The sequence below is a fragment of the Strix uralensis genome, unplaced genomic scaffold (genome assembly GCF_047716275.1).
Source record: "Strix uralensis isolate ZFMK-TIS-50842 unplaced genomic scaffold, bStrUra1 scaffold_133, whole genome shotgun sequence".
NCBI classification, from domain to species: domain Eukaryota; kingdom Metazoa; phylum Chordata; class Aves; order Strigiformes; family Strigidae; genus Strix; species Strix uralensis.
Genome location: NW_027436772.1, coordinates 128,648 through 156,631, shown reverse-complemented (window position 1 = coordinate 156,631; position 27,984 = coordinate 128,648). Strand labels below are relative to the sequence as shown.

The 27,984-nt window shown below is 37.6% G+C and overlaps 1 pseudogene; it reads right to left on the bottom strand.

The window, feature by feature from the left end:
* Window positions 1–33: 33 nt before the first annotated feature.
* On the bottom strand, window positions 34–27,709 carry LOC141938552 (kinesin-like protein KIF20B; annotated as a pseudogene).
* Window positions 27,710–27,984: the final 275 nt, after the last annotated feature.

Sequence of the window (27,984 nt, the reverse complement as noted above, 5' to 3'; positions counted from 1 at the left end):
AAACTCTGAAATGCAATGATTAAGCCCAGAGGCTTAACTTTTAATTGCCTATTAGAAGAGGTTATAGTTGATACCAATGATTGCTTAAACCAAAAGAAGCAGTTCTATTGAACTGGTCTCTAATCCTGCAGATCACAGCTACAGACAGAAGCAAATAGTAAGAGCAAGGAGAGAGAAATGTAAAAGGTGAAGAGGAAGTACATATCAGGGACAAGCGTCCAGAGTCTGGATAAATTGAAATCTATGACTTTATTCAACATAGGCCAGAGATCCACACCTTGGCAGGAGGTGGGGGGTGGGGGGGAAAGAGGTTTAAATATTCTCTGTATATATCCTTAGGATCTCAGTGAGAATCAAAAGGATAGGATTTTAACAAATGATCAGAGTAATAAATTGAAAGACTACACAACACATTTTGTCAGTTGGTCTAGGTCATACCTCATCCCTCTCTTCACTTGTCCTTTTCTTTCTTGGCTTGAGCACTTTAACTGTAGCTGGTAAGGTGCTGCCCTGGTGTTTCACCTCCATCTTATCGGGTTCCAGAGGTGTGAACTGAATTTCCATCTCTGGTTTTGGGAACCAACTAGTATTTCCACTTTCTGTGGACACTTCTGAAGAGTCAAGGACAATTTCTGAATGCTCCTGCAAATACATGGAAATTTTAAGAACACAAGTTTTAAAATAACTGAGTTAAAAAACCCATAATACACATCTTTCCCCAATGGATTGCAAAGTAAGCATTCCATTTCCCAGCTTTCACTTTCAGAACACTTCTAATTGAAGGAATCTACTTCAACCATAGCAGAGTTTAACCCTTACTTTCTAAAACTTTTTTGTTACATTTTAAAAAGTTAACGTTTCTATCTACAGTGACAGAACTTGAACTCAGCCTGATACTTTGTTTCCAAGTCATTTTGCTCAAGGGCAGAGGCAGTCACAGTTTTCACAAGTAGCAGTAGTAGAATGGACATGACTTTCATCTTAACTCTGCTGCTCCTTAGGAGCTAGGCAGTGATAGCAGCTTTTGAGAGAAAAGTATAACCTTTCTCTAGCCTATCTTTAAGGAATTTTCCCTTCCCCTTCTACACCAGAGAAGTTGTGTAAGTAACAAGGTCCAACTAGCAAGCTACAAGCCAAATTCAACCTATGAGAGGCTTCTACATCACTACCTGTTCTCTGGAGGAAGAGCAGGCATTAAGGCAGCCCGCAGCCCACAAGCTGAAAACCTTGTCTTGTACCTGCTTACAGCCAAACTGCAAGAACTGCACAGTGAGGGTGGGATGGAAAAATCAGTTTGACAATTCTTCTTCCTCAGCAGCACTTACCTTCCACCATCCACCCAACCTGTTTTTCTTAGCAAAACCAGCAAGTGAGAGCTGTGGTCCTCCCAGCTCCTGCATCTCTGTGGCAGCAGTTCAGCTGCTGGCTAGCATACAGGAATGGATTCAGCAGCTGTTTGAATGAAACCTGAAAGACAGGCTGCTGGGGTGGTTGGTGCTTAGAAACTGCAGGTGGCTGCTACTACTGCTGCTGGTGGGGTCCCAAACAGAGCAGCTGCTGTGGCTTCTCGAAGGGCACTCTCCTCCTCTCAAAAAGGAAAGTGATCAAAGCTCATGGAAAGCCCAGAGATAGTCACATTCTGCAACAGGCTCTGCTGGGATTCTGAGTAAGAATACAAGCACCACTGCATTCCCAAGAATGGAGTCGGCTAATAGAAACATTTTTCTTTATAACTGCTATTTCATGAGAGTTAGCCATCAAAAAGTTACACAGGAATGGCTAGTGTCATTAGCTAACACAGCTACACACAGGAATCCTGTAGTGGAAGAAAGCAAATCCAATTTGCCCTGCTACTGCTCATCCATTTAAAAGGGTTTATATATTTGTTTCAAGTGACTTATCTAATAATCAGCCACTTCATAAGCATTGGTGAGAGGTAGGATTTCAAGAGCATGCAGCTGAAGTCAGATATAGCTATTCACATGATTATGTTATACATCTTTTATTTCTACCAAAAGCCACTAAAATGAGGTGATCTGATCACCAAGAAAGGTATTTGCAGAATAAAACTTTAGAATTATTCAGACAACAGGATACATTTTCTTCCCTATTCTGCATTTAGCAAAACCCATACAACTGCATAAAATTTTTAAATTTCAGTTTTGTACCAACCTCACTTAATGAAGAGGCACTGCCAGGACATTGAGATAATGAATAATTCCCTTTAACTGCGTCATATCTAACTGAAATACTTGACAAAGTATAGGATTAGTCCTGCTTTGTTTTTCTATAAACTGTAAATATTTAGAACGAGAAGAGATTATGCTAAACTGTAAACCTCAAAATATTTTGATTTTTCTAAAGCTACAATATAAAAGCTCAAGTGCAGACAGCTAATGAACACCTGGGCTGAGAGACAACACAAGTTTAAGGCAGTAACCTCTACTCATGATGCCATCATGAGATGTGCCCTGCTGGGTCTCACCAACAGTCCGTCTAGTTCAATATTCTGCCCCCAGAGTGGCAAAGGGAGATGCTATTTAAGGATAAGATAGTGATCCTGGTCACCTTGTCATCTGTCCTCTCCATACTCTCCCAGCATTCTTAGCTGTGCATTACAATTGTCAGAGTCTACACCACTGTCTAACCCTCAGAGTATCCATTTAAAAATATATTGATGGATTTCTACTACAAAATTTTTCTAATCCCTGCTGACAGTAACTGTTTCCACCACCTCCAGAAAATTACTAGCTGCTTCATATAGGAATATGTTATTTTAGCTGTCTTAAAATTATTTCCTATTAGTTTCACGAAGTGCTGCCCAGTTCTTGCAGGATTTTAACAAGGACAGTTCTGCCTTCTGTTTACCCACCGCAACCATGATTTTGTAAACCTCAGCCCCACAACCCTCTGGTGGCCTTAACCTCTCCTAATCACAGTGCCAGCTTCTTAGCCTCTCCTCACAAGGCAGGAGACACACATCGTCTTGATCACCTTAGATTTTCTTCTTTATCTCCACTATATCTTTCCTGAGAATTATTTGACTTCCCCCCAAAACTCTACCCCATTCACTTCACACCATAACAGTTTATCACATGATAATCCTGGTAGTAGCCTCTCCTTATTCATAACATCAAGTACTGTGGCTACTGGCTTGAGGTAAATACTTCAGCACCAACTGTTCACAACAATTCTTCTCTGTAACTAATTTTATAGCAAAAATAACTAACTTTATGGTGCTCTCTTAGCTGCCATTACAAAGCTGTATAAAGCAATAACCATTCTGAGAGCTCCTCTCTACTCCCTCATACATCACAAGCTTTATCTATACGGCACCAGCTGAATTGATGAAGTAGCAAGAAACTGGCCAGTCTTATTTGGCAGTAGACAGGAGAGAGATGAAGAGATGCATTTCATCATTCAGTCCAGTTCTGCCACAAGAGGAGAATCGCATCTTCTAGCAGCCAGGGGAGGGTCTGCTAGGAAATCCATGTTCAGCTCTCTTCATTACTAGTTAGCAATGGAGTCACGGAGCATTAATTCAGTTTGGGAGGAAAACTACCTCACTGAATACTGCTCACGTAGCACACAGGGATTTGGTCATAATCAGAAGGCTCAGTACAGGTGCAAGCCTTTCAATTTTTGTTCAGGAAATATGCAAAGTCGATCTTTTCTTTGTGTAAACTTCAAATATTGTTTTGTTTTTAAGTAAGATGCAAGATACCGTTCTGTTCTTGTGAACCCCATACGGGCTGGCAGCTCTAATTACAGAACCATCTCTACTACCACACTATAGGTGGTATCAGGAAAGTTGTCTGAGCTGAAATCCCCTTAGCACTGACATAACCAAACAGAGGTGACATCACAAATATTATGTCTTCAAATCTCTAGAATCTGGATTAGTTAACTAGTTTTTCCCTCAGGTACAGAAGTTTTATAGTGTATAGAGAGGTGGTATTCTCTTAACTAAAGTACTTCTTTTTCTGAGAGGGAACTTGAAAGAGGGAGAGAGAAGAATAAACAAGAACTCAGAATTAATGATATAGTTAAAGTACGAAGAACTACAGAAAGTAACTTCTGGGAGATTCCCCACATTGCTGAAATATATACTGAGAAAACAACAAAAAAAAGATGTTACTAACAACATATCATTAGTACATACTTTCTATAAATATAACAAACATACCTCTTTGTTTACAGACTGATCTATTTTATCTTGTCCTTCAGGTAAAGGTACTTCTGCCAAAGACTGAAGACTTTTATGGTTAACGCCTTGTTTCAATTCCTTTATAAAGTCATCTTTCTCAGTCAGCTGTTTTCTTAGTTCTTCTGTATCAGTTCCCTCATCCTAATAAACATAGCAAAAATTGCCACAAATTGCAGGATTGGCAAAAGAAATTAACATGTGCATGAGCATCATTACAATTACTCAGTAGCATCAGTTTTAGAATTGCAGGCTCAAACAGCCAGCTGTCCAACAAAAAGCCAACAACTTCATGTATGAGTGGCCTCTACTTAAAGCCAAGAAAGGTCATACAACAGCCTGGGAAGATGCAATGCAAAATTTTTATTTTAATCTACTTATGTAGGGTTATAAATTTCACCTCCCATTGTTTGTGAAGTTCTTGGTTCTGTGCAAAAGGCAGCTGATGTGATAGTTGTTTCAGATTTCCAGTCTAATCAAATTGCAATCAAATGATCAAATAGACTTGAGTGTTTATTTGAACTACTAAGTTTTTTGAAACTTCAGTTACTGTTACAAATTCAGTTTCAGAAAAGCATAAAGCTTTTTTTTTTTTGTATTAGCTGCAAACAATTTCAATATGTTTGGAATAGAGCCAAAACATAGTGTTTTGCAGAGTTAGTGAATAACAAAAGAAAAATCACAAAAACAACTAAAAAAAAAATCCCACAGAAACAACAGAAAGAATGAGAGAGGACCTTTCCTGAATCATTTACTGCAGCTTCTTTCAGTTCTGCTATTTCTTTATCTTTTTGTATGGTGATAGAAGCCAAAGTCTTGAGCTGTACTTCCAAAGCTTCTATTAATTTATTTCTTTCTTCACGCCACTTTTGAAGATTGTTGTCCTTTTCTACCAGCTGTGCAGCAAGTCTTTCCTGAATGGGGGAAAAAATAGGTTAGAATTGAACACCACTTCTACAAACCATCTGAACTGTTCTGACAGCTTAGTTTGGCATAGTCAGTACTATTTTATGGCCTCAGTAGACTTGAGAGCCTATGTAGATCTTAAAAAGCTCACACAGAACTAGTTTCACTACAAATATACAAAAGCAAACCATGCTTCAAATGAGAAAAAACTGTATCTATATTTATACTGTTTGTGAAGAGAATTTTTGTCAAGAACCACCACTCCTGCTTGCCCACTTACTGATTTTATTACTGGAAAGTCTCAGGCAAGCAAAGTCACAGACAAAGTGAAAGTAGTCCCAAGCTCCTAACATCCCCCTGTACTGATTGCAGGTCCAGAAGGTCATTGCTAACTACTTCTAGATGCAAGTACAGTTTTAGATTGCACAGATTCATACAATAATTTCATATGCTTAAGAAATTACAACCTTGATACAGCCCAGTGACCAGGCAAGGTATCCACCTTGTTATTAACTATCAGTCACCCTACTTTGAAAGTGGTATGGGAGCAAAACCACTAGCATTTTGACCAAGTATTTTTACTGGAAAGATCTGGAAAGAGGCTTTTTTTGTCAACTACTGCTTGCTTCTTCTCTTCCTTCTAAAGCCTCATAGGCTTCTCCCCCCCCCCCCCCCCCCTTTTTTTTTTTCAGAAAAGCCAAGCAACAAATCTTGTTTTTCAAAGTATGTTTTCTTAGCTTCATTAAGTAGCAATTCATTTAAGCATAGGTTACTTATTGGTGTTTTACACACAAGATGAAGTTTGAAGAAGGTGGTGGTGGTGACAGGATAGAAAGGAACAGGCACACTAACTTCCATTACGTATCACGCTTTTTCATTTTGTGACACTCCTATTCTTCCCTTTCACATTGAGATGATCTCATGTAGGCTTTGTCATGTGATAAATGAGGGGACTTTGACAAAGGCCAGCTCCCCTCAAGCACCCACACTGTTAACACTTGACACGAGATCTGCTCTGTACTAACGACTTACGCTAGAGGACTCTGACGAGACCTCCAGTCACTTACAATTTCTGCTTGCTGCTCTACATAACGTTCTCTGTCATCCGCAAATTTTCTCATTTCTCTGTTGTGATGGCTCTCAGCTTCTTTCACTTCACTCATGAGTCTCATTTTTTCCTCCAGCCAATTCTTTTTATCAGTTTGATACTTTGTCTCACTTTCCTATTTTAGTGGAACCAGAAATAAAGCCATAGGCAGAGATTAAGCAACAAAAAAAAGAAGTCTTAAAATCCAGATTACCATTAAACTCATTAATTTCAAAAAGATAACAGAAATACTAGCACAGTTTTACTCCAGCATATTCCCAAGTGCAAGTATTATATTCTCATTTGTTCCTTTCCAGTTAAAAAAATTGTTCAGCAGTTCTCAGAACTTATTATTCGGACTGGCACATCTTCAGGGAACAGACTTTTTTCCCTCTAAAAAATGCTCTGGGTAGGTCACAAACACTATTAAAGTTACACCAAAGGTAATGGCAAAAAGACCCTTTTTACTTACAAATTCCCAATCTTTTATACTTGCAGAACATGTTAAAAAACCTACTTCAAGACTGAAAGGCAAAAAATGCAGCAAAATTTGAATGGTAAACAGAGAGAGTGTGTAACTAAGAATGTCGCTTCAATCACAGCAACTTTGCCTCCTTCTCTGCCACAATCAAACCTCTTGTCAGACATTCTCCCACATAGGACCTGAAAAGCTGCTTGAGAAAAAAGTCTACTTTCTAATCCAAGGAGAATTAAGAGGTAAATCCTTAGTCTAACAGGAAGGACTTACAGGTCACACAGCAAGCACAAGATCTTTAAACAGTCTGATTTATTTGCCCAAGCAACTGACGGGAAAAAGGCTTGAAACAATCCAACTCTTGACATCTGTTCAAGACAATTTTAAGAGGAGCCCAGCTAGAGAAGCACCGTCCATGGTAGCATAACATAGTGAAGGGTGCACTCCATTATGGAGCATCAGTGATGCTGTATATTACAAAGACACCACATCCAGACTTTGCTGCACTGATGCACGGCAGTTTTTAGAGGAGGTTTCCTTTACCAGAACTTGCCACATTGTGCCCTAGTTCTTGAAGATAGCAACACAAAAAAAATTTAGACTCCTAAATGAAAGTTATGGCTTTAAACCTAAGTATGAATTACATCACCATGTTTTACCTTCAGTTCTTTTCGCAGCTTTATTAATTCCTCATTTTCATCTATGTTTTTTTCTGTGGTTTTGCTCATCTTTTGCTGCCAGTCACTATTGCTCTGGTTATCCAGCTCTCTATATCTCTGCTTCCATGCTTCCAGTTCTAGTCAGCACACAAAATGAGGTTATATAACATAGTCTTAAATGCATATTTGACCACATTCACATCCTTCTACTAAAGTTACTTGGATTTATCAGCCATGACCACAGAGGGACAACAGAAGCCTTTAACTGTTAGAAGTTTGTTATGTACTATATAAAATTAATGCCTAAATAACACTCAGCAAATCAAAACAGAGATTTAAAGCAGCTATCACAATACATCCAAAACAATTTTGTCTCCTTGCTCCCTTTCCATGGAGAGATTACCCCAAACTAATCTGTTGGTCTCTTCTAATTTGGTTTCAATCACTTGATCTTGTTTAATATGAGTCTGTTCTTGTTCTTCTAATGTCATCCGCATATCTTCAATTATTTTTTCCTTTGCACACAGATCTGAAAATATATTTACAGATGAGCCCCCATCCTAGTTCCCACCATTCTCTCCCAAAGTGCCTTCATCACAAGTAATTTCCCCCATTTCCTGAGATCTAAAGCTCTATTAGAAAGAAATAGAGTATCTCTACTAAACTTTCCAAATCCAAAATTCTGAAGTGATTCTCATCAACTTGATTTAGGTGAGCATTTCATTGTTAATGTCAGACTAAGGCTTGTATTATACGAAAACCTAACTATTGTTCCACTGCTAAATGTTTATCAAACCTGCAAAAACTGTTATTGTGCTAGTTCATGTTTCAGGGTTTGACTTTTTCCACAATAGGCTTACTTTCAGAGCAACGTTTTCTTCCCACTTTCAATAGAGTCTCCTCACAATCCCTGAATTGGCTGCTTTCAATCAGTTCATTAGAGTTCTTTTCTGCCAATTTTCTTTTAATGGTAGTTACAGTGTTGTCCTGTGTTAAAATAAGATAAATTACTTTGAAGTTTTACAAAGTGAGCACTTAATAGGCTTAGTAATCTTTTAGATGCAAATATTTTTACAAATCTATCTGGGTAACCTGTATATGGGTTGTCAGAAGAACAAGTCAGTTACAGATCAGTTGCTTAAACAAAAAGCAGGTACACCTTCAGACAGTAATAAGCACAATGCTTTGCACTGTACAGAAAGTAGAGCAAGAGACTAGGAAACTACGAAATGCAAAAGGAGTTTACCACCTGAAGTATCCAGTGTCAAAAGAGTTGAGGAAATCCATGATTTGCTCAAAGGGCCAATGGTCAGCTCTACAAGTTCATCACTTTCTTGTCATAGTTGGTAGAGCTGGGAGTCTTAACCACCTTCAGCAAAGCCACAGATCATTTTTATCATGAAAGATCTGATGCAATTTGAAAGCCTAGTCAGTTCTGTCATACATACTTTAGACTATGTATTTGACCAAGAATAAAGTTTCTTTACTCACAAGATGACACAAGTGGCAAGCCATGCCGGTTGCCAAGGACCAATCACTCATCTAAGTAATTCATTAAAAAAAATAATGATCTATAGAACAGACTTGAGGTTTGTTGTCACATTTTAAGTTTCATCCCACACAGTCTCATAGAAACACTGGACAGAGCTAGAGCCTGTCTCTTGGAAGGAGCAGTGATAGGAAGCAGTCATCACAACTGTTACCACTCTGAGCATTAATACTATTGAAAAGCTAAGTTGCTCAGAGGCAGAGAGGGAATAGAAGATTAAGTATGGTCAAAGCTTTAAGTTCACAGTGGAAGAGAAAAATGGATCAGAGCGCTGCCTAAGTTTAACTTAAAATGTTCTCAGAACTACATTTCAGGTTACAGGGCATCAGGCTCAAAAAAACACCTAACCGCATGTTTTGATTTTTTTTTTTTTAACCTGTGTACATGTAGCCAAGCCAGCCTTTTGGCATTCAGCAGCCAGCAGCAGACTAGCCAGCTGCAAATTTTATTGATCGCATCAAAAGCAGAGATACCCTGGCCATCCACTCTTAGATCAAACTCTGCTCAATACATTCATATTATTGCTCTGCCTTAGAAAGTTTGTGTGCATCATGGTAGTAGGTGGGACACACTGATTTTTGTTGCCAATTTACACAACCACTGTCCTTCTCACACTAACTTCTAACTTCAATTAAATTTGAGCTTTTGCTGCAGCAAAACCTCCTTTCCTTCCTCTTCCATTCAGGCAAAAATAAAAAAGACAGTGACATAATCCCTCTCTTCCCACAGCTGGAGTCCTCCCAGTTTGAGTGTTGTTTTTTTCTTTAGAGTGGCTCTTCATAGTCTCATCGACAGTCCTCCAATAGTAACTCCAGATCACTGCTTCCAGAAATCCTATTTTCCACACACACCTCTGCACACATTTTGCCGTAACTTCAGTTGTAATGCCAACTTCGCCTGCTACCATTTCAAGAAAGTAGCAATTACTTACAGAAAAATTCAATTTTCCAAAATAGTCAAGTCCGTTATAAGCACAGATTTAATTTTTTTGTAAACAGAAAATTGAGATGTCTAAGACTTACATAGTCTTTTATGGTTTCTTCTAAACAGGATATCAAATCTTGCAGTCTCGTGATAGCATCATCTTTTTGCTCTGCGATGTCCATTAGTTCTTGAATCCTTTTATTCTGCGTATTCATTTTCTTAGAAAAGAAAGTAGTTCAGTCAATGCTAAATTCTTGAACTATACAATGCATTTAGAAGCAAGATCAGTTAAGCTAAGCTTGATATAAAAAAAGCTAGAAACATACTACAATAGCATTTTAAGCTACTGAAATTTTGTACTAAAGCAAGTAATTTTGCACAAGTTTTTTTTGAGAAAGTTACCTCAGTTGCTTCTTTAAGCTGCTCAGCAGCCTCATCCGATTTAATCATCTGCATTTCAAAGTCTGTAACAGGAAGAGAAGCCTGCATCAAATAAGTGGCTATTACATGGTTTACTCAGTAATCCATTTTTCCAGATCTTCTGGTACTTCAGTAGCTTTTGAATAGACTCATTTATTTTTGTGTTGGCTTCTACTTACAGGACACATTTCAAAAGTTCAGGTTTTTTTGAACAGAATTGGGCCCTGTAACCCGTATAAAATATAGATCATGTCAAGAGACTTCTGCTGAAATCATATTATGAGGTATTGATACTTTTATCTATGAATGTTCCACAGAATACCTGAAAACACTGCATCAGCAAAATGTGAAGTGCTGGGATCACAATATAACCATGAAATCAAGAATAAATAATGTTGACATGTTACCCCCACAATTCAGAAGTCTTCAACTGACAGTTCTAAGTTTTGTCTTAAAAATGAAATAATCAAGGCCTGTGGAATTGTTCAACCCAAACATACACAAAACAATTGATTACCACCTATAGAGGTAACATACGATTTGGTTCCAAAATCCTGCTCAACTGGATTATTTCTATTTTACAGTGTCATTTCTTTTTTCTTTCACATCACACACACACCCAGCTCACCTTTGGTTTTCTGTGTCAGCTGTTCTTCAATTTTGATTAGTTCATTGGTTTTCTCTGTCAGCTTTTCTTTGGTCTGAGTTAGTTCAGTGCTAGTTTTTCCCAGTTGCTTTTCAAGCCAACCTATAGCTTCCTGTGGGTCCTCCAGAGACACAATGTATCTGTATGTTTCTTCCGCCTGCTTTTTGGTATCAACGACATCATTCTGCAGAGAATCAATAACATCCTCAAGATCAATGTAGGTGCCTGGCCCTATGCCATGTTCTCCATCCTGAAAGATAATTTATATCCATTTAGAAGTAGCAAATAGTTACACAATATCCATTATTTCTACTGAAAATTTCAAAGAACGTTATGTACTCAAACATCTAAGTACAGTTAATTCTGACTTCAAAGCCATCTTGTAGGTTCACAGGCAATTTGATTGCCAGTTTCTCTCTACCTTCACACAGAATTCTCCAGCATCAAGTAACAGCTACTTTATTTTTAAAGCATTTAACGGCCCACCATCACATTCCCTTTTATACCACCACAAAAGCATCCCCTCCAAATTTAATATAAAAGCTAGCATTTTTACCCGATGAGAACACTGAATGAACACAGCAAGCAAACAGTTTTAGAAGGAATACATCTGAAATTTTCAAATATCAGTAAAAGTTTGTGAGGTCAAATAAGTTTGTGGTAACTTATCAAATTAAGCTGTACTTAAAACACTGACTTTCTTTCCTCCTTGTTTTTTTAAAAACAAAGGGTTCGAAACTCACAAGAACCAGCCTCAACTTCAGAGTTTAGTTATGCTTAAGTGTATATACAATTCTCATTGCTTCAGTTGTAGCCACAATAGCCTTAAGAGGAAAGAAGTCTCTGGGACCACTCCAGTACCATCCATATATGGGGTCTTAGAAGTCAGCTTCAAATACCTTAAACAGGCACTCAATGCAACAGTTTATAGCATAATTGCAGCTTTTCCCCCAGTTTCTTTGTACACAGTAATTCTCACTTTGTGTTGCAGAAATGCAGAAAACCCCAGATTCCTAAATGCATATCCGAGGCACAGCAACTACTCCTATTGAACATGATAAATATATCTTGCTGAGGATACAGTTAGGCAGCATGCAATTCCTTGAAACCATTCTTCTAATTCTTGAGACGTACCATCACCATAACAGGTAGTTAGTGAAAGGGATGTTATCAGGGGCATAATACCAGAGGTCCAGCTTGTTCACTGCGACGCTTATCCTTTAGTTCATTTTCTTCATCCATGTCTTCAAGATCACCATTTACAAGTTCCTTGAAGATTTCCAGGCGTCTGTCAGAATCTTCTTGAAGCCGTTCTCGTTCATAAGAAAGGAACTCACTATAGTAGGAAAAATAAGTCAGATAAAAGCTAGCTAGTATGAGCTGCTACAAAGTTATTAGTACAGCTGCCTATAAACAAAGATGTTTTTTTCTTTATTTTGGCACAATAAAACAATACACAAAATGGTGTTGCTACACCAGAGTACGCACACTCCTGAAGAATGAGGGGGAGACATATATACACAGATATGGCTAACACTTGACTACAAGCATTTTTTCTAAGCTTCTTGAGCCAGAATACCCATCTGAAGTATCACTAAGACTGCAGTAACCAAAGAATTTGCAAGTGTCACTCTTTCTACAGACATCCTATCAAAGCTCTTCTGTTAGGGAGAGCTCTACAGGAACACTGCTGACAGATTACACACACACACACACACACCCTATGTGCCCCAAATCAAAGCCTTTCCTACACAGTATTTTTCCTGAACTCATAGTCCAAACAGAAACTGATCTATTAACAGAGGCAGTAAGTCTAGCAGAAGAGTGTGGTCTCTTATAGCCAAGAGACAGATTTAAGAAATAAATGAATGGAATTTAATTTTTTTTAATCATTAACTTTAAAAACCACTTAAAGCTAACTTACTTGAAATATATTTCCTGCTCAGCAAAATATTGGGCAAATTCCTGCATCACCTCTTCACGAATCTTTAGTTCCAGCAGTAACTTATTCTTCTTTTCAGCAATAAGTTTGTTCTTCAACTCTTCTATGAGATTCAGCAGCATCTAGAATTACCATTAGTATTAAGTTTTTCATAACGACATGGTTTCCCATAAGTGAGATTTTTCTCATTCCTCAAACACTACAACACCACTTTACCCTTCCACCTGACAAAATTTCTTCCAGTTCTTTTATTAGCTTATTCATAAACAGGAAGATTTATGAGTAGATCAGAAGATCTCTTTGGTACTAACACAGCAGTTTATAAGTTTGCACAGAGCAGGCATTTGTAAAGAACATCCATTTTATTACAAGAATTCTTGAAGTTGTCTTAAACAGGCTTAAGCTCCACAGGATTTGGCTCTTGTTTTCCAGGTGCTCATTTTTGGGACAATATTAATGAAACCTCCACAAAACAGTTTCTAGTCCTCAGTTCCCTCCTCATCTTCCCTAGAAGTGACTAAATTTGCTGTTCCTTAAGGAACAGTTTTCAGCATTTTCTTGTACACAGAATACAGAGAAACAGTCTTCTGTATTGCTAAAAGCAGGTAATACTTGCTGTGCATTGACCACAGGCTACCAAAAGGAGAGAAAGCCAAATCTGCAATTCTTACTGCTTGGTCTATATTCAGACACATTATAGAGTTTTCCCACAACAGGCATCATCACATCATGAGTAATCCCACTTTTAGTTCTTAATGCTGGATTTAGATAAAATAAGGGTGATCAGAAAAAAAGGTGAGAGGGGGGAAAACCAGAATAATACCTTGCTTCAAGACTCCATGCTACGCTAATTCTTAACATACCCCTGGCACATACCATGTACTCTTTTTTTCCCATAATAACTTTATTATCTTCATGTTTCTGCACTGCTTCTTCTCCTGACATATGCTGTTCCTCCATCTCATTATCATCTTCAATCACATCTTCTAAGCTCCTGTCCCATAGGACAGTAACTCTTTTCCTTGAAATTGGCATTTTAATGTGACTAAGTAGTGATGATGTTGTTGATTTCTGGTCAAATGACTGATCTTGGACAAAAACAGATGTGTCCATAGCTAAAACCTACCCAGAAAACAAAGAATAAAGTCTTCAGTATTTTTTAATCCTCTACTGGCACTTCCAAGATATACCCGCTGCACTTCCCTATAGGTCTCCTGAGCACAGTACTCCCCCAGTCTATCGTCTGTTCAGAGTCACTACTTCAACTGGTTTCCAGCTAGAGTATAAAGGAGTCACTTTAGAGTCTAACCCTTCTTTTGATTGCAGGAACACCAAGTTTCACTAGCTTGACAACGTACAAGAGGGTTGCCACCTCATGCACCTTCAGATTTCTGTATTTCCTATACTTTGAGTTTCTAGTTGCATTACACAAATGCCATCCAACAAATTCTGTTTGTTTTAGTGTTGTACTTAACCCATTTAGATGAGCCCACATTCTAATGGCCTGGATCTCTTGTCCTTTGAACATATTTAACTGTCAACAGAAGTTTTCCATGGTTTCCATTAAGGCTGCAGCACTGATCCCCAATACTTTTGTCTTCCAACTCCACCAGGGTTCTATCCCTGCACTTACTCCTACTCATTCTGCTTAACCTCCACCTTCCCACTGAAGCTCCTGAGGACATAAAGACAACCTTTCAAATTCTCTTTGGTGCTCAACCTACATACCTCAGGTGAGCAATATTCCACATTAAGATAGCAGTAGTATATGGGGCAGCTAGACTTGCTACTAGGTGAGAGCATGCTATGACTACAGAAGAAAAATTCACCCAGATCTCATGGAATTTCTTCCAAATATAGCAAGTGTCTTGTCAGGCTGGATATTTTATGGGAATTACGGATTTTTAATAGGAAATATATGTCCCAACAAAGCCTTTTTAAAAGCTTTACAAGGAAATAAAGCCTGACTAGGAGCAATCAGAAAATACGATTGCAACATGAGACAGAAAAACCCAGTCACTAAATTCATATTCTTAGGAGTGAGGGAACCTGCTCTTTAAAGGCAAATCAGAAGTACTGATCAAGATAAACTGCAACACACTTACTTTTTGTGCAATGGCCGAGAACTTTAACACATGGAGTGTTTCATCATACGTTGAAACACATTGGCTTATGTTTACTATCATGTATACACTCCCCTTTCCACTGAAGAATCCTTGAAGGAAATGAGTTAGTTTACTTTCCCGAAAGGGTATGTGCTGCTGCGACCTTTAAAGACAAAAGAACAGATGACCAGATGTTTAATAATTTCCAGTCAGTGTAAAAGCTACCCAGCATGAAGACTTAAAAATATTTATTAAAGTAGTAGTCATTAAATAAATTAAAATTGTTTTGGACTAGATGCAGCTGTTTGTAGAGAGACCATGTGGCTGTTGTGACTGTGGCTTTAGCCATTATCTTAGATAGGCTATAGCAATATAACCAATGGGAGCACTTAAACTGAAAGTGTTCAACGTTTAGCCTTGGGCAGGTCACACAGCCTCATGCTACACCAAACTATACCCCAACCTCTCTCTTCCCTTCCACATTAATGAAGAGAACATATCTAGTTCTAGGCATGCAGTATCCAACATCATCAGAGATCTCTCTCACTCAGTATCCGGCCTCTGAGAATGGACAAGAGCAAGTGCCTAGGCAAGAAAATGAGCATACACCAAACACATGGAGATACTTTTCAGAACTTTCTTCCTAATCTCCCAGCAGTTTGGCACTTCCTAAAAAAAAAAAAAAAATCACAATTTGTGCCCTTGAATTTAACAGCTGGGGATGTAGTTTTTGATGCTTATAGGAAATTTTATGAGAATTCCTAAAACATGACTGAACGCACACTTGCCACCAAATAGGTTGCCTGCATTTTGGACACATAACAGCTATTCAGTTACATGGACAGTGCTACAGAACTCAGGAAGGCAGCGACACTCCTACCAGAGTACATAGACAGCTCATAAATAGCTTTGCTGCAGGACTGGTAGTCCAAAATAATTTTAAGAAAGTTTCTATTTCCTATTCAACTTGCAAAGGGCATGTATTAACACTTTAACAATATAGAAGAAATGCTCTGAAGCATGATCTCTTAAAATTCCAAGTTATTGGGATCAGAAGAAGTCATTCTGAATACATTAACAGCCCTCTAAGCAGCCGCTAGTTTTAATGCATCCTTCCTATCTGGAAAGAACAGAAAAATAAGACAGACTGTAAATTCACAGAACATAATCAGGAACACACGCTAGCAAAGCTTCTTCATCTTAAGGTGTTACAGACTTTGAACAGGCTGTCAGGAAGAGTGCTACGGGGTAAGTGAATTTGGCAAAGCACATCCATCAGCAGACTGGGTTCATTTAACTTCTGGGACAGAAATAGAGCTGCAAATGAGAACATGTGGAGAAAGCAGTTCCTGGACAGTTATATCCAGCTGTGACTATATATTGTACTGTTTTTTAGACAACTAGCTTCTTGTATTATTTCACTCTTATTTAGATCCCCAAGGTAGGGCATAAATAGCAGGAAGGCTTTCTTTTGTCTGCATATGGTTAGCTGGATCAGGAGGAGAGTGTTAAAAGTTATGTCAGTATTTATTAAAAAACAGACAAATTTTGTCAAATGGTGCACAGTTATGATAGCACAGCAATGTTCTGCTGATGAAAAAATGTTACACTAGAAGTATTAGACAGTTGAGTTAGTTCGTAAGGAGTAATAAAAGGCTAAAAATTTGACACTTACTATGACACTGGTGAAAAGGGGGGTTTAAACTTATTCCAAAGTTTGATTTTTTGATAAACCAAGCTCAGAGGAGTAAAGTTAAATTGCTAAAATATACAATAGCATGCTTAAAGGAGATTAGAATTGATGATTTAAAGAGCAGAACAAGGCAAGTTTAAGATGACTTTGGTAGATCAACAAGTCTATACATCATTTCCACCAAAAACTTAGTATTAGCATTGCATATTTTAAACATTGTAGGTAATACCTAAAAGCCACAACCAGTTTGCAATTCGTACAAGGACTTACTTTGACTGTTGAGAATTCTTGAGTGCGTTAATACACTTGCCTAGAATCAGAAGAGAGGTGTTTATATTTCCACTCTCTTTCAATCTATGACCTTCATTGTGGGTCTTGGCATATCTTTCTCAACCAGCAAGATCACACAGTGACAATCTGAAAACAGATAAGGAAAACTCCCTTTATTTACCTTAGAACATGCACAAATTATTCACTTTTTAAAATGATCACTGTTTTTAGAGGAAGAATTTCTTGATCTTCATCTGCACAAACACTTCCATTCTTTTCAGTGTTGCTTTCCCAATCAAATTTTACATTACCTCCTGACAAATCTTTTCCCAACACACTTCTTATTTCCCCTCCCCCCCACCACCATCCTCTTCCTTTTGAGGACTTAGACGAGTTCAGGTATATAGCAGGCTAACAGAAACTTGTGCTGAACAGAGGGGACAAGATATAGAACAGCACTGCAACCTGATGGCTGGAGATAGAGGGCCAAGTACTGCATGATTGTAGAAAGTGGGGAAAAGGAGTGGGAAGTGGGTAGAAAGTGCATGAGCTTCTACCAGGAAGCACTGGGTATATAGTCAGTACCAGTACACCAACACAGAAGATAACTGACAACTTCATCACAAAAGAAGAGAGGGTCTCTGCTCTGAACTTACTCATTGACTCGGGTGACTTGTGGGGCTCCTGAATCTTCAATTTTTAGTATCTTAACTGTGAACATGCTGTGACTAAAAGGAAAAGTTTAAATCAGCAGAGAAGATAAAGTAGACTAATACCTTCAAAATATTTTTAGCCTCCACAACATCTGTTCAAAACACTGTTGAATCTGTCAACTTGTCTCAGCATATACTCTATCAGATACAAACTTTTAAAGAGATGCTGGTGTAGCCTTTATTTTGCTTTTTCCTCAGACATTTAGATGGAATAAAGCTAAGTGCTTTTGCTTGAAGGACAGTATTTGATAAATCTGTTAGCTTTTGTACAGGTTCATCTTACTGACGGATTGAATCCTTTTGACTAAAAACATTGGGTCACACAGTGCTAAAGGATGCCAAACCTAGATATCTAGACCCTGTTAAAGCCTCTTCCCCTCCTAAAAGCCACAATCCATATTTTAGTTCCCCCTTCCTCCCAGACACCATCCTATGCCCAGTGCTATTCAAAAAGTTTCTCACCTTCTGCTGGCGAAAGTATTTAGCTTCGTGCTTGCGATACTCTGGTGTTTCAACCCCAGTTTTAGAAGTCTAAAAGCTTCTTTAGAATCAGAAATCTGAACCCACTGCAGACCTTTAGGAAGAACAAACACAGTAATCTTGTAAATATCATTATCAAAAAGAAAGAAGGGATTAGGGGATAACGTATGCACACCAAGAATAATACGTTTATTTGAGACAAAAACATTTTACTAAGCATGCTTCAGACAGAAATTATGTGACGACAAAATCAAGATTCTTCCTTCCATGGGAAAGGAAGGGCACATATCTCTCATCATTTCATCCTATTAGCACACAGAAATATGCTCCATCCAAATTAAGTGAGCAACCTTAGCCTCCACTCTGAAAAGCCAAAGCACAGGGTCTAATATGAGCATGAACGCCCTATGTTCATACTCATCAAGGCAGAATTCTACCTGGACAGCTTCTCTGGTTTAGCCTACGATTTTGAGGGTGCGGGGGGAAAATCACCTAGACATCTTTCAGGGCCATCAAGTTAAAAAAAAAAAAAAAAAAAAAAAAGAAAATCAGTGAAGAATTTTGTCTGCAATATGATGACTGTATATCACCTTGGTATGGGCTAGAGTAAATACCTACAACCCTACTAATGGAACTTAGAATATGAACATTATGGCCTCTGTTAAACTAGAGGTCACCAAAATTGTACTAGCAAAAATACCAGCTGTGAGGAAGAAAAATAAGAAAATCATCAGCTGGTTTTCCTCTAGAACATCAGGAACAGCCTTATACCTCCAAATGTTATAAAAAGAGATTATGCTGAAGCATAGCTCAAAGCAGACTATTTCCTACTTCACACCTCTTCTAGTCTTTGAAGAAATGAAGGAGTTGGGTTTATCATCTGATTCAGCTTTTTGAATTATAATTTGGCATATAAAAGATAAAAGGAGCAGGCCAAACACCTCCAAAAAAGCCTTTAATCTAGAATTGGTGTCTTGATTTTCCAAAGAACCTATAAATCAAATAGGATTTGAAACCTGTTATTTCCATGGCCAGAAACAAACACTGAACTGTTAGAGTTCTGCTAACCCCCCGCCTCCCCCAACCCACAACAAATCACATCACAGGCTTCATTAGAGTACTGTAAAATGTAATTTGCAGTCAGACTGAACTTTCTCACATATTCTCTGAAAATACTAACAAAATAGAACTGTTGAGCCAATTATAACTATAGGTAAGAATTTGGAGTCTTTTTTAAGAAAATGGAAAAAATCAAAACACTAAAAAATTTGTCAATTGTTCTCAATATTTCTCCCATTTCAGAGAAATATCAAGTCAGTGGAGTGCACGCAGGCTTTTAAGAGTTACAGTTAACAACAGAGAGAAAACACTATTAAAGGTACAGATACTTCTGTGTATGTAGATTGTTGCCTTTCATACCCAAGGCAGACATTTCTAGTGCCACAGTGAATACAGTTAGGAGTTTTCTAATCTAGAAATAAATATTATTACAGGAAGACTGACTTCTCAAATTACACGTTTGGCAATTTGCAATGTATTCTAATCACCTTTTACATAAGAACATCCCTTGATGTCTTGAGCAAGGCGTAGTGTTTTTCTTTTCTTGTCATTTGACATAGGAATCAGTAGATCATAAAAACATTCATTGTAAATCTCACAAAATGAAACCCAAAGAGAAAATTTCACGTGATTTTTCGCAGTTGTGCTAGATTGTTCTGAGCCTTTTAAGAGTTCTTCCAAATCTGTCAAGTACAAAATATTACAAGTCAGTATAGACCTTGTAAAATAAACTTTATTCAAAAAATTAGTAAGTGAAGACTGATATTACAGCAGCCTTCTAAAAAGCACTTACCCCAGACAAAAATCCCTTGAAACTTTTCTCCCCTTTCTTAAATATCTGGAAGTCACATGCTTACCCTACATATCTGCCAGACACCTCATCTACCACTTCCTTTCCCACTTGCAAATTCTATCAAAAACATGCAGCTTTGTTAGAATTATTCAAGTCTCTTCAATGTCTTTAAAAGAATCAAACTGACAAGTACATATCATTCTAACATTTTAAAGCAAACCTAGTATTTAGGTAGTTTTTAAATGCTAGAATTAGGTTTATCTAATTACATACAGGGTCAGGATACCACTAGAGACCATAGCATAAGTAGTACTATTTTTCCTTGCCATAGTTTCATCTCATTTAATGTCTGTTCAGGTAAACTTCTAACCATTTTATCCTTGTGTTTTCTGGCCAGATAAATTGATCACTATCCAATTCACAGGCATATAAAAATGCCAAGCAGTCATTTTATTATTAACATAGGCCAGAAGTCAGTTGTTGACTTTAAGAAAGCTTCTTTGCCTGCTTTAATTGCAATTCTTTAATATAAAACATACCCTTACAACCAACTGGTGCTTTGCTGTTAGTGCTATCTTGATGGTCTACCTACAAAAGAGAACAGAGGCTTTAAGATACATCGTTGACAGTAGATCACCAGTTCCTTTTGTAACAGCTCCTACTAGACAGTAATACAGTGTAGTTGCAATATGCCAATACAAAGATCCTGACTAGGCATCATGTCTAGTTCAATGCACCTGTTCACTCCTATTGAAAGGATTGTTCTTACCTTAATACTCATCCCTGACACTTCCCTTACATCAGGCCCTATCACAGTACAGAGCACTTCAGCTCCCTGAGCCAGAGGAAAACTAGCCACAGAAAAATAGAGGGGTGGGACCCCACAGAGAAACAGGGTGATTTAACAGGATGATTTGCGGAACTCCAGTTGCAGTTTACACATTATTCTTAACCTGGTGAATCTAGAGAGTCTGGAAATTTTTTAGTATTGGTATTTTGCTAATTCAGGATTCCGTATCTTACAGCTTCCTAGGTCAACTCTCAGAAATAGAGGTAAATGTAGAACACTTGTTCACTTAAGAAATTAAGTGAACAACTTACTACTACATGATACAGGCTGTATCACAGTTGAAATAAAGCCCAGGTTTTAGAAAGAGAAGGAAAACTTCCTTCTGCTGAATTCTTAAAAAAAAAAAAAACAAAAAAAAACCAAAGTAAAACAAATCCCTACAGATAGAGGTTAATACACACACACTCCATTCCCACTCTTAGTTTTGGTTGTTTGGTTTTTTTAGGCACAGAACTGCAAAGAAGTGCAACTCGTCTACCAAAACCAGTATGCTTAAGAGAAGAAACATGGATTAAAAAACAGGTGTGATTTGGGTTGGGTTTTTTTAATGTTTTGTCAAGAGCATATGTCATATAAAGCTGGGATTCCATAAAGCAATTCCTGAAATAGTTAAATACGTGTGTAATCAAAACTTTCAGGTTTAAGCTTTACACATATAAAACACCCACCCAAACCTCTCTCTGTTGAAGTAGGTGCAAACTTTGAAAACTGTTGTTATAAGAACAGCTTAGAGATTTAGTGGCAAAACTACAGGGGACACATACATGATCGTTTTTTCTGAAGCCCTTAAAGACTGCTAGAGCTAGATAGAACATACGCCTGTGCTTTTGAAGTGAAGTCTTGAAGAACTCTGCTGCCACCTGCCTTCCACACTGGAGAATTCTAGTTAAGTAACTCGGATAAAAATCAAGGTAACAGATAGATTCCATCCCACAACAGCCACACCACTGTATTATAACCCAGCATACCACTAGGCAGATAATTCTTTTCACTAAAAATAAAAAATGCACTGCAATCCATTTCTAGTTCCAATTCCTAGCATATGCTCAGTTTTCTTACATTATTGCATTCATTTCAGAGTTAAAGACACCAGGAAAAAGGTATGCTTATACAAAATACAAATCCCCACAACTGTAATTGGACTAAACAGCTTTAGAGTTCCAAGCAATTCATGAAACTGAAGTGTATTTCTGGACTACTCAATAGTGAACTGTTTAAGAATAAAGTCCAGCAGAAACCTGTTTGAATTCAAATCTTTAGAAATCCAACAGCTTTATAGCTCTGCTGTTCCAAAAAACCCTTTGCTTCCTTTGAGGTTATTGGCATAGACTGGAAGAGGGGAACAACCTCAAAATCATTCATTTCTTTCAAGTATCCTGGAAGAGAGTAAATTGTTTAAAGGAGCAGACCTACTAGCATCCCCGCAGATGGCGAGACTATTTGCATTCCATCCTTATTAAGCACCAGTAACCCCAGAGGATAAATTATCAGATGCTCAAACTATAGAAAAAAACCTTAGTGTTTACATTGTATAAAGTATTCAGCCACAAGGCAGAAATTCACAGAACAGGGTTCATCAGCAATATTGCTCACTTTGCTGCTCATCTGAAGAGCTACCTGACAGCAAAGACACGTCCATACTTAAATACAGAGAGTTGCTTCCCATTGAAAAATGAACATGGTAACATTGAGCTATCTAAAGATGCACGTACTCGTCAGTACAGAAAGAAGTGCTCCTCTACCTCTTTTGTTAGGCGAAGTATTGAATTTTTAATAGCAGTTTCTTCTTTCACTTGGTCTCTAGTCAGCCTTATATAATCTCTGCACCGATGGGGTTTGAAATCCATTGCTGTGTATAGCCTCCCTTGAATACTTTTAAACAACATATCCATAGTCCTTGGCAGAATACCGATGTCATCTTCTGTCCCTGAAAGCAACATACCAAAGAAAGACCCTAATTATTACTGTGAACAAGATATACAAATAAACAAAGACAGAAAGATAAGCAACTCTAATCTCAAGGCATACATGATGGATTTGGAGGCCACTTACAGCACGAAGCAGTGGGTTTTTTATTCTCAAGGTAATAGCAATGTCATTAGTGTTCTGAAAGGTATTTGGCTTTCAGCAACAGCTCATGCTCTACCCCTTAGACAGTAAGGGGCAGAACATAAAAACTGATGGGGTGTTCTGCATAAACTTAGCCTTAAGGAAAAAAAACAAAAAACAAACCAACCACAACCAACGCACATTCAATAGAGATTTGCAGTTTTTCAATTGCATTTCATAGGCTGCCTTCACTCTCTCTCTCAAGGAAGTAATCTGCAAATACAACTGATGACTCCTCTCTCAGCTGCAGTCCTGTACTAATTCCACAGACCCTACCAAAAAAGTTCTAGAAGCCTTGTGAAGACTCACTCCTTTCCCTGTCCCAGACCCTTTCCTACCAAAGCATCCTACTTTTGCACATGAAAGGCAAAAAGGAGTCAGATAAAAGCCTCAGTGAACACTTGATCTTTCTGAATCCAGATGCAAGTTTAAAAAGGGTTCACTTAACTTTGATTTCTAAACCAGAGAGGAGAGGAAAGAGGGGAGAATGGAAGAGAAACAACTATCCTGTCTCAGACTGACAGCATTATCTTCCAGCCTCTGATAACTCCTACCGCTCCTGAGACAGATGGGCTTTCACCAGTTACAGCACTAGCTGTGTTGCCCAAGTCAGAACCTATGTAAAATCTAGCTGGCACTCAAACACCAAGCTAGGAACCAAATAACATACTAAAGTACTGTTGGATTACATTTGTTTCTCCTCATCTACTCGTAATTTTTTGTTTCTCGTAATGCCACTTGTAATTCAACCTCACATGAACAAAGTAGCAGTCACTGGCAAACAACAAACAGTCCTAAAAAACTGTTGCATCTTTCACTTAAGTCCCTTGCCATTGACTGAATACAGACTGCCATGTACTGCCACAAAGGAAAGGCTATATTGACAATACTGGGAATAACAGAAGAGGAAATCATGGCACCCCGTAGGCAACATTCTGCCCTGACAGTTCTTATCACAAGTTGATAGTTAAGTCCTAGAAAAATATAATAGCATGAAAAAGTCTGCAGAGTCTGAAAAGACATGAATCAAAAAGTCTTGAAAACCCACACAATATAGCCCAAACTAGCCAAGCATGCGGGACTGTACACTTTAGGAATTTTGGGGGGTTGTTATTTACCTATTATTTATTAGGACAGAGCATGCCATCATTGCCCCAGATTAATGATAACTGAAAATACTGGCAGTAGTCTTTAGTTATAATCTACCTAACAGAAGATCACTTAGAAGACAATGTCACTTCAATAAAGATCAATTTCATATGGCATAAGACATATTGTCCTTCTACTACTTCTGTGTATAAAATAAGCATTATAGAATCTAGAACTGCCATTTTATTACAGGAGAAATTGTTTCCATCTAAATCAAGCCACCTTATTTGTTAAAATGTTTTGAAAAATAATTAAAGAATGACATCTTCCAACCAGAAAGGATATTGAGCTTTAACAGTACAGAAACAGTACATCAGGAGACAAGGTCTCCTAGGATATTATTGATAAACTCAGAAACTCGAGACAAGACAGAAATACTTGGAAGTACTCAAATATGTTTCAAACCATTTATGCTCTGCCTGTAATAATTGAAACGGACTCAAATACTATTCCTTATTTGGAGACAATGCATATAAGATGCATATGACCTTTATAATAATGATTAAGAAAATATGAGTCTGGACTTACACACTTTTCACATTCTGATATACAGAACACATATTTTCTTAACTCCCCCCTCCACCCTCTAGATACTTGGAGGAAAAAAGAAGTCACGTACACCTGGTTGAAATTATTACAGCCTTACAAAGCAATACCACTGTATGTCTACGTAAACTCTGGCAGTGACTGTCAGTTGGCAGTTTAGTGATATTGGTTATGGAAGGAGACTTTCAAAGGCTATTTATTATTATTATTATTCAAGAGAAGCCAATGTACAGGGCCTACAGCTTAAATAAAGGAAAGAGTTATAATATTTCTGCTAGAAGTAATCCTCTCAAAAAAAAAAAAAAAAAAAGGAATTTCATTCAAGAACACATTTCTACTTATACCTTGGAATGTGTAGGTTTTCCCAGCATTTGTAACGCCATATGTAAAAATAAGACGATTATATCCATCTAAGAAGTCTTGCACTGGTTGCTTCATGGTGCCTTCAAAAAATTCTTCTTGAGTTGTTTCAGGGGCAAACACCTGAGCATTACCAAGAAACATCTTTATTTTGTTTCAGCAATCATTAGAGACTTTTAAAGAATCCTTTAAATTCTGTATGTTTATAATCTTAAAGACTATTGACAGTTTAAAAATCTAGTTGGATTGCTATTTAATAATATAAAGTTAAACAAATTTTTCCAGGAAAAGATTAAAAATTTTTAAAGACAATTCATTTACTTGTGAAAAAGTGAACTTCTGTCCAACAGTTTTTTCACTCAGTCGACTCAAAGAATATTGGGGTGGCTTCAGTATGACACTTGTTGAATCTTCAATCGAAACACAGCTCTATTAAAAGGAACCAGAAACAATGCAGGCATGAAAAGTGTATGAAAAGCTCAGCTTAGAGGAAAAAACAAACCAAAAACCCCAAGCATACATTTAAGGTATTTTCAAGTTATATAAATGTCACACCTGCAATTCATTTTCTCTCTCCAACGATGTAAATGGCCTAATACGCAGGCAAACTTGTATGTGTCCCTTAGGCTCCAAAACGTTCCTCTTAAATAAAAAAAAAATAAGGAAGTTAGAAATTTGACTAGCTTCTTTGTTGGATAGCTAGCATCTTAAGGCAGTTTTATTTTCACCAGGCTACTTTGAACAGACTTATTTGATGACAAGAGAAGCAAAAGTAATTCACTACATCAGTTTTCACAAGTGCTTAGGCCTCTGCAGAAGTTCGCTGTGATAACTTAAGAGTTCATAATCTTGCAGCATATATATATACACACACACACGACACTAAGGCAATGAGAAATCAAGAATGAAACCCACAAAAACATTCTATGATTAAGCTGCTCCAAGACTGATGCGCCCAATAAGGTATCAATGCAGTGCCACACAACTTAGTCTAATCCTATCTATCTCCTCCAAATTAAAAACATACTAAAGATGCTTTTCATCTTCTCTGTAAAATTCTGATTATTCGTATTGATGAAAAGACTAAGCTTATTAAAAAATATCCAAACAATGCAAACGTTAAAGCTTTCTTACCTGGCTTGTGTCCGAGTCTGAAGAAACCAAAGAAAAATCACCAGAGAGATCTGTTTTAAGGTCTTCCACACTTACTGGCCCTGTTCTTTGAAGTGGCTCAGCACTAGCAATATAGGATGGTCTGAAAAATTCCTCTTTATCCAAATTTGGTTCCATCCTGCGAGATAAAATAAAATCCTTCTTTTGTTTTCTGATCACATAACATAGAGCTTCTGAAGTCTCTTATATAAGACAAGCCAATTTGAAACTGATAGCTGCAGTTTCTTTAAGGAGAAAGCTTTCTTTATCCTATTCAAAATTTACACAGCAAGTTTCTGATAGCTGGGGAGAGGGTCTGCAATGGAGTTCACATCACGATGAAACAAGACCAGCCATTCTTCTTTCAATGCAAAGCAACTGTTTACGAGGGAAAAAGCCTTACACATATACCACAACCTTGCTAAAACCCATGTTTGACAAGGAAGATAGAATTAAAAAATAAAAACACCAAACAATCATATTGTTCCACATCCGTTTCTCCATCATCCCATTATTGTGTCCATTTAGAATAAAAGTTCATTGCAAGAGTAACCCAGACTTCATGGTTATCTCTGCAGGACCTGATAAATAATTGGTATTATAAATATAACACAATGTAGCTTAATGCATGACAGAGTTCAGAAAAATTCTGAAGACTAGCATATAGTTTTAGCTATTAAGGGGACACTAGAAAATTAGACCTCATGCCAGAGGGCAAGTTACAGAATTGCTTTTTAGTAACTTTTTCAGTCATTTTATAGATCAGCAATTCATCTATTAATCCAAAATTTAATGATTTTTGTGCATCTCAGAATCTGGGCAGTGAAAATTTGCTATAGAAAATGAAAGTAAATTGATTCAGCGTTGATAGTAGACAGGTAGATTTCAAAATAATCTTTAAAAAGTGCATTTTATTTCAAAATATTAGCGTATTTTGTCTGCCCTTCACTCTCCAGTTGCTTTTTCCTGTGATGTTACAGACGTGGCTTGGCAGCTTTTGTTATGAATTAAGTTTAACTCATTGGGCTCACAGACTATGACAGCAACTCACTGGGCTCATAGACTATGGCAGCAAGCATTCCAGCAATTAGACATCTACCACATGGTCTCCTACAGTTTTGAAGCTTTGGACATGATGAGTCAATAGTCTAATACTACATTCCCATGTCTATGCTACAGCCACGTATATATATTTTATCTCTAAATACTAATGGAGAACACACAGCATTCATTAAAACAGTGGACAGACCAGGGCTGGTTCAGAAAAGGTGTTGCCTATTAAGCAGTCGTAATATTTTTGTTCCGCCCAGCAAAAAACCTGAAATATGCCAGCACTTTGGTGTCAAAACATTTAACAGTTCAGCCTGACTATCTAGCTTGTAAAAGGCAGATACAAGGCTTCATGAAGCCAGACAAACTTCACCAAGAGGCAAATGAGGTAAAGCTATACATAAACTAAGCAGCAATGTTTAGTTTAATCTACAGTTCTTATTTTGTCAGACAACTATATGAAAACCAGGAAAAACTTGGCCTGAAATACTGACAAAGCTTGAACAAACACCAAGTTGGGAATAAGCTACTACTGGAAAGAAACATACCTGTGCTGTCCCGATCTAGAAGTCTTCCTCATCAGCTACACAAAGTCACAGGGCAAAACTCTTACCAGACCTTGACAGGAAACATAGTTGTTAGGTAACTGACAGTTTAGTTGTTTTAAATATAAGCTTATTTTAAAGTGTGATTTGTCGAGATTATGCTCTCACTCTGTGCTTTTTTACCTAAGGGGCAAAATACAAACATTAAGCTATGTATGTAAAGCTGGAATTCAAAGCATTCATATGAGCCCAGCATTCAGATAAGTCAGGTTGAACCACTAATAGCATGTAAAACACA